At 40.5% G+C, this 8,568-nt stretch overlaps 1 long non-coding RNA gene across 1 annotated transcript; it reads right to left on the reverse strand.

Moving 5' to 3' along the window:
* Positions 1 to 274: 274 nt before the first annotated feature.
* On the reverse strand, positions 275 to 1,193 carry LOC125287774. Its single transcript, XR_007192412.1, has 3 exons — positions 965 to 1,193; positions 611 to 670; positions 275 to 371 (listed from the first exon to the last, which is right to left on the reverse strand). It is a non-coding gene; the product is annotated as an uncharacterized LOC125287774 (long non-coding RNA).
* Between the last annotated feature and the right edge of the window lie 7,375 nt (positions 1,194 to 8,568).

Genomic DNA, 8,568 nt, shown 5'->3' on the forward strand with positions numbered 1-8,568 from the left:
GCACACGACAAAGGAAAAGAAAAAACTGGTCAAAGAGACATAGGTGCTGGGCATGGAACCCCGGTTTCACAATGTGGTCTTCATTGTGATTTAACCTTTGCATTTGACTCCATCTAATCATTGACTCTGCTGTGGGTTTTAAAGCTAGGAAGACTGCTTTCAGTGTGTCATAATCTTTAAATCCAGTGTAAAACATTATCAACTGTGGCTCACACTGGAAACGTTGGAGATTAAACTGCTCCCGTCTCAAACTTTGTTTTTTCTCCTCCAGACGGGCAATCTCTCTCTTTGCCGCTTCAAGCTGTTCTTCCACAGACAAGGAGTTCACCACATAGTCATGGTCAGGCACTGCCTCTGAAACCTGTATGGAACTGTGTGAGAAAAAGACAAAAAGGACATGAGATTACAAATATATAAACATATTATTTAGGCATTTCATAAAACCATGCAATAGATACAGAGCACAAACAATAGTCTGTCATCAGCTTGTGTAACTGATCCTACCATTTCATTTACCATAAAATAGGCCTACCAACTTGATCAAAGTAACATGTGTTAGTATTATTGATAAATGCAATCCAGCAGCCCTGTAGATTACCAGGTAACTCACTTTTCCTCATCATGCAGAGGCCTATCTGAAATGTTTTCCTCACCAATGTTACCAGTATCACTAAAAACAAATAAACACACATATATATATATATATATATATATTAACAATAATAAGAACAGTATTCAAGATCTTCGTTCAATTATCTCCTACAGTTCCTACTTAAACATCAAAGTTTAAGGTTTAAAAAATGACTGGCTACTAACAAAAGTTTTGCTCCAAACAGGATCCCTATATACAGCTTTTACTAACGAATACCAAATGCTTCAGTGCTTAGTTATGCTTACAAATACCAATGATTATAGTTAACAGCTTAAATAGGCATGAACATGGCTAATGTCAGATGATGGTTACCTTTGGTGGCGTTGAATGACCCTTCTGACTTTCGGCTGACACCATGAAAACAGAGACGGCACACTCCCACTCTTCAGTTTTTTTTAAACCTACGAGTGACCTAACAATGCAATCATCGGTGAAATGTATGGAGCACACCCTTGTATTGTCTGTAATCTGAGATGAGAGACGGGTTAATGTCAGTACAGTCATGTAGCCTAAATGATTTACTTGTAAAGATAACTGTCAATGTTAGCTATCATTATCATTAATGTTATGTTTACGATGGTGGTTCTTAGCTAACGTTAACGTTAGTTAACATTAGCTAGCTCTCCTTGAATTGCTTCATAGTTACCTGAAAATGTGGCCCAACGTCACGCTTTATTTTTACTATCCACTGCCGACGGATGTCTGTGTCTCTTGGAAAACGATAAAAAGATAATTCTTTGTTCCGTTGATGATAAGAATTACAGCCCGGGGGTTTTCAAGATGGCGGCTTGAGGAAAGGTTGTGTCACACTGAGCTGGTGCGCTATTTCGTTAAATTTATAATTTTTGCCTGTAAGGAAAGAGTTTTGTGGACTCTTACAGCTCTGTAGTAACATATAATGAGTATAAATGCCTACTTTTTAAGGCAGGCGGATATCATGTCACGCAAAAAGAAGGCAAACCAGAACACTCCAGAAGAATCAGCAGGACAGTGAGGCTAGCGAAGATAACTTGCTAGCACCCGCACAACGGGAGATGATCACAGAAATTACTGCTAACATATCAAAGATTATTGACGAGAAGTTAAGTCTGCTGTCACATTTACTGCAAGCACATTGTGAGGAGCTGGACAGTCATGGTGAACGCATTACAGAGGTGGAGGGCAGAGTGTCTGCTTTGGAAGATTCTGTGGGCCCAATGGATAGCAAGATGAAGGCACTAGAACAACAGGTGGCGGATTTAAGCGAACATGTCGATGATTTGGAGAATAGAGGTCGGAGGAAAAATATACGCATTGTTGGACTACCAGAGGGTGTGGAGGGTGATAATCCAACACGTTTTTTTGAATCCTGGCTACCTAAAATCTTGAACATCGAAACTAAAACAGGCAGGATTAAGCTGGAAAGAGCACATCGCTCCCTAGCACCCTTGCCCTCCCCCACCGCCCAGAAACCACGATCGATTTTGGTGAGATTCCATAATTATCAGGATAAGCAAAGGGTGATGGTGCTTCGTGGAACATCGGGACTAAAAATCAAGTTTTGAAACACGATAATTCCACTGTGATGATCTTCCAAGACTTCTCAGCTGCCGTTCTCCGCAAACGTAAAAGATTTGACGGGGTGAAGAAACGTCTGAAAGCCATCGGAGCTACATACTCTCAAGTCTACCCAGCATCGTTAAGAGTCACCTTCCGAGCCTCAACGAAACTATTCCAAGATCCGGATATGGTGGAGAAATACATCGACTCCCTCGATCTGACCAGTGGTGATGGTGGCTCCTAAGCCTCAAGAATTTCCTGCCTCTTTATTTTCTATACTATTATTTTTTTTTTCCCTTCCTTTTCTGTTTTTTATTCTGGAGGACTGCTTTCATGTGAGATCCACGCGATGACGTGAGTATATTGAACTTTACAGTACGGGCTGGATAAAGGCGCTACCGCGCAGCACACCGAGCAGATCTGTCTTCTGTCGTTAGGGAACCCCTTCGCTCGACATCTCTTGACTAGAGAAGGACAGTGTTTAGTTTTAGGCCTAATGCCAGTATGCTGTTTGGCATATGTCTGTTTGTTGTTCGTTAGTTGTTTGATGTTTAGTACTCGGCTTACATTCCACTCAAATTATATCTTAATGTACAGGCAGTGGGCTCAGATTATATTTTGGTTTTATTTGTTGTATTTTGTGATTTAAAATGACTATGCCCTTACTTAAATTGTGTACTTGGAATGTTAATGGTATCCATACACCTGTTAAGCGGCGAAAAGTACTGACTTACCTTAGACGGGAGGGGGTTCATATTGCTTTGTTGCAAGAGACCCATTTAAACGAAATAGAACATTTAAAGTTGCAGCAAGGGGGGTATGATCAGATTTTTTTTTTCTTCTTTTACATCAAGGAGCAGGGGAGTTGCTATTTTGTTCCAGAAAAACGTACCATTTAAAGTCACACACTGCATTAAAGATAAATTAGGACGGTATGTCATTATCAAAGGTGAATTGTATGGAGAAGTGATTGCCATTATGAATGTTTACTACCCACCTGGCCATCCTAGTGAATTTCTAGCGACAGCATTCTCTGAATTAGCCGATCTCAATGTCAGGAATAGTTTTGTAGGAGGAGATTTTAACTGTCATTTAAACCCTTGTATTGACAAATATCCTGCAGGGCGATTGTCCACCTCTCACCATTCTAAATTCAGTAATGCCCTTTGTGAGGATCTAGATTACATAGATAGATATATGGAGGGCCCAACGCCCAGCGGATAAAGAATATACCTTCTTTTCAAAAGTTCATAAATCATGAACACAATCAGTCATACACGGATAGACTATTTCTTTGTTCCTAAACCTTTATTTCAATCAATTACTTGTAGCTCTATAGGCAGCGCAGTCATATCTGACCATGCTGCTGTTTTTATCCAGTATCAAGTTGGAAATCCAGTCCCACAAACGAGATATTGGAGGTTTAACCCTTTAATTCTGACAGACCACAAATTTGTATCTTATTTCACGGAAGAATTCCAATCCTTTTTATCTATCAATACAGCTTCTACTGAAGACCCATCACTTCTTTGGGAAACCTCCAAAGCCTTTGCAAGAGGTCTCATCATATCGTATGTGTCCAGTAAGAGGCGCAGGCAGGCTGACCAAAGAAAAATTTTGGAATCTAGGCTTAAGATGACTGAAAGGGACTACATTATGAAACCTTCATCAAAGAGACTTAAAGAAATTTCTGCATTACGCTCAGCCTTAGATTCCCTTTCAACAGAACACGCAGAGGCCCAAATTAGATTTGCTAAACAAAGATTATACGAGCAGGGTGATAAGGCTGGGCGATATCTGGCTTATCTAACAAAGAAAAAATCAGATTCTAAAATGATCCCTTCAATTATAGATGATGCAGGTGAGCAGATGTTTGACTATGTAGCCATAAATGACACATTTAGGAGCTTTTATGAAAATCTTTACCATTCGGACTTAAAGCAGGATACCTCAGATTTAATGGATACCTTTTTCTCCTCTCTCAGTCTTCCAAAACTGGCAGATGATCAAAAGTTCAGACTTAATGCGCCCATAACCAGAGAGGAGGTACTGTATGCTATTAGTGCATTGCACTCTGGGAAAGCACCTGGGCCTGACGGGCTGAGTAGTGAGTTTTATAAAGAATTCCAGAATCTATTAGCTGAACCTCTGCTGAACATGTTACAAGATTCCTTAGAAAGGGGCATCCTGCCAGCGTCTCTGAGGAAGGCCAACATTTCGTTGCTTCTGAAAAAAGGAAAACAACCAGAGCAGTGCGCCTCCTACAGGCCAATATCTTTATTAAATGTAGATTTAAAGATTCTTTCTAAATATTGGCTACACGATTAGAAGGCCTACTCCCTGTGCTCATTCATGAAGACCAAACTGGCTTCATTAAAGGCTGTAGTTCATGCAATAACATGCGTAGATTGCTGAACACTATTCAAAAGTTCCATCAACAGTCAATGGATGGTGTGGTCGTCTCTCTGGATGCAGAGAAGGCGTTCGACCGTGTCGAATGGCCCTTTCTTTTTTATGTGTTAGACAAGTTTGGCTTAGGTGAAAAATGTATCAGTTGGGTTCGATTACTTTACAATAATCCTCTCTCCTCTGTTCTAACTAATGGATTGCGATCTCCTAATTTTTGCATACAGAGAGGCACTAGACAGGGCTGCCCCCTTTCCCCTCTTTTGTTCGCTCTTGTTATAGCACCCTTGGCAGAGGCAATCAGGAAAAATGAGGACATCTGTGGTCTACCAATTATCAATAGACAGCATAAGATAACCCTTTATGCAGATGATGTCTTGGTCTTTATGACTAGGCCTGAGGTGTCTATCCCTAATCTCATTGATACTATTAGTAAATTCAGTGCCTTCTCAGGATATAAAATAAACTTTGACAAATCAGAAGCAATGCCCCTGGGTAGTGTTAAGTATCAACCAAAAACCCCATGTCCATTCCCCTTCAGGTGGTCCCCTTCTGGCTTTGTTTATTTAGGGATATATATAACCCCAGAGTTTGATAAAATGTATAAAACTAATTTCACCCCTTTGTTTGAACGCATTAGATTGGATCTGGAGAGATGGAATACACTACCCATCTCTTGGCTGGGACGTGTGGCTCTCCTGAAAATGAATGTTTTGCCTAGATTGCTTTACCCTGTTCAGATGATTCCAGTTATTTTGTCTCATAAAACCCTTAAAAGCTTGAACAGTTGGTTTAGCTCCTTCATATGGGCAAAGAAGCCCCGCCTCAGTTTAGCAACCATGTGCCTTCCATCGTTAGAGGGTGGTCTTGACCTCCCCGATATTAGGAAATATCAGCTTAGTGCACACCTCCGCTTTATCACTGACTGGATACGCAAAGATCCTTTGTCCATATGGTTGGATATAGAAAGTTCTATGTCCAAACTACCTCTTGCAAACCTCTTATTTTTAAGAAAACCTTTAGTTAATGCATGTCAAAATCCAATTACAATCTATACTGTCAAGGCCTGGAAGGTAATTAGAAGATTGGAGGGTAGACATAAATCCACTTCTGTTTTTACACCAATATGTGGTAACTTAGACTTTTTGCCAGGAATAACAGATCCTGGTTTTCAGATCTGGAATACTAAAGGGATCTCCAGGCTAGGTGATGTATTGGTTGGATATACAGTGATGTCCTTTAGTCAGTTAAGTGAAAAGTATGATATTCCTAAACAGGATTTTTTCCGATACCTTCAACTAAGAGATTTCATTAAAAAAGATACAACAATTCTTACTGACCAAAGCAGTTCATGCATAGAGCGACAGCTCTTTTCACTTCAAACAGGCCACTCCATAGGTTTCTTTTATAGACTGCTTAAGGAATATGTTACTACTGGCACTTTACACCTAAAAGATAAATGGGAAGGAGAACTCGGCGTGGAGATTACAGATGAGGAGTGGGATGAGGCATGGAACAATGCAAGGACCTTGAGTATCTGCAACAGGGTTAAAGCAGTTCAATTAAAAATTTTGCACAGAGCTCATATATCCCCCTCCCAGCGTCATAAGTTCAGTGCTGACCTCTCCCCCCACTGTCCTAAGTGTAAAATAGAGATAGGGAGTCTCACCCATTGCCTGTGGTCATGTTGGAAAATTAAACATTTTTGGAATATGGTGGGGCAAGATATAAACAGGATTGTATCCATGTCACTGCAATGTGATCCTCTTTGCATGTTACTTGGGATAACAAACTGTTTTTAATGATAAATACAAAGAGAAATTATATAAAATGTTAACTTTCTGTGCTAGGAAATGCATCTTATTAAATTGGATAACTGACAAACCCCCCTCTAGAACACAGTGGCATAAAGTTGTAATAGAATATATATCCCTGGATTATCTGACATGTAAATTGCATGATAAAGATAACATTTTTCGCAGAACATGGGAACCTTTCATGTCCTTTATGGGGTTAAATATTGAAACCATACTAATAAGAGGATTCATGTAAAACTGGATAGGACCTTTATTTATTGTATTTCATTTCCAATCTCATGTTAATTTATCTTGTCATTCTGTGTCGTCATATAATTAATGAGCAAAGTATGTTTGTATATTTGAGTCTGTGAGCCGAGTCTTGTTCTTTTGTTGTATGTTGTTTGTTTTGTGTTGTTAAAACCAGTAAACATAATGTTAAAAAAAAAATTACAGCCCGGTACACAGCAGTAAGTACCATAAGACATCACTCCTCCACATTAATTTTATCCATTCACGTTCACTCACGGCAACAATGTTTCGAACTCTCTACCACCTCAGCCTCGTTTTCGCGCTGAAAATGTTCAAAATGGCGCTCACGTGACATGGGCACTGTTTGCATTGACACTGTCTGCATTGACACTGTGATCTGCAGCACCGGAGCGCCACAGGGAACTGTGCTCTCTCCAGTCCTGTTCACCCTGTACACATCTGACTTCTGCTACAACACCGAGTCATGCCACATGCAGAAGTTTTCTGATGATACTGCAATTGTGGGGTGTATCAGGAACGGGCAGGAGGACAAGTACAGGAGCCTGGTGGAGGACTTTGTGCAATGGTGCAAACTCAATCATCTTCAACTTAACACTTCAAAGACCAAGGAGATGGTGGTGGATTTCCGCAGGTCTAAGCCCACTCTGCTACCAGTCCACATTGATGGGGTCAATGTGGAGGTGGTTAGCACCTACAAGTATCTGGGTCTCCACCTGGATAATAAACTGGACTGGTCAGCCAACACTGACGCACTCTACAAGAAAGGGCAGAGCAGGCTGTACTTCCTGAGGAGGCTGCGGTCCTTCAATGTGTGCAGTAAGCTCCTCAGGATGTTCTACCAGTCTGTTGTTGCCAGCGTCCTCTTCTATGCAGTAGTATGCTGGGGGAGGAAGCACAAGGAAGAAGGATGCGGGGCGAATTGACAGGCTGGTAAGGAAAGCTGGCTCTGTAGTTGGAGCTGAACTGGAGTGCATCACTTCACTATCTGACAAAAGGACCCTGAACAAACTGATCAACATCTTGGACAATGAGTGTCACCCACTCCACAGCACTATTCTTAAGCAGAAGAGCCTGATCAGCTGGAGACTTCGCTCACTGCCTTGCACAACTGACAGACTGAGAAAGTCATTTGTCCCCAGGGCCATTGAACTGTTCAATGCCTCACTTAAGGGAAGAGGAGAGATAGACTTCTCTGCATAGTCTGTCTGCCTCTTCACCCCCTCCATGTTTGGTACTGTCTGTCCACTAGCCACTTGTACCACTGTCTTTATGCCTCACTGTTTGCGTGCTATATTAGCACATCAGCACATATGCATAACCCCCTCCGTGCCACAGCCGAACTGTGGCCACACTTATACATTTTCTTAAATAGTTAAATATATAGATATATAGACTTTACTTTACTTTATTTCTGCATTGTTCACCATGACCACTATCACCATTGCACTACCACCATGACACTCATTCACACAGAGCACCTTAGAGCACCTTACCATACCTTACTATGCACAGAGAATCACAGGCTCAGTCCCTGCCTCAGTCATGGCAAGCGTCTCTGATTTACAGTATTAATCACCACTATGTGGATACTGTTTTTAGAATTGATTTCGATTAAGTGTTAGTATAATTTGTATTTTTGTAATTGTATTTTAGTATATTTTTATATATTGTATTAAGTGTTAGTATAATTTGTATTTTAGTATATTTAGCATATTCTTTATCTTCTACTGTCCTTACTGCTTAGTTGTGTTTTTATATTATATACTTTAATTACTCTTTCTGCTGTTAAAGAATGTGTTTGTGTTGTATGTATGCTGCTGCTGAGACCTTGAATTTCCCCTGGGGATCAATAAAGTATCTATCTATCTATCTATCTATCTATCTGGCCGAATGGAATGAACT

This window comes from Alosa alosa, chromosome 22 (assembly GCF_017589495.1).
Source record: "Alosa alosa isolate M-15738 ecotype Scorff River chromosome 22, AALO_Geno_1.1, whole genome shotgun sequence".
Taxonomy (NCBI): domain Eukaryota; kingdom Metazoa; phylum Chordata; class Actinopteri; order Clupeiformes; family Clupeidae; genus Alosa; species Alosa alosa.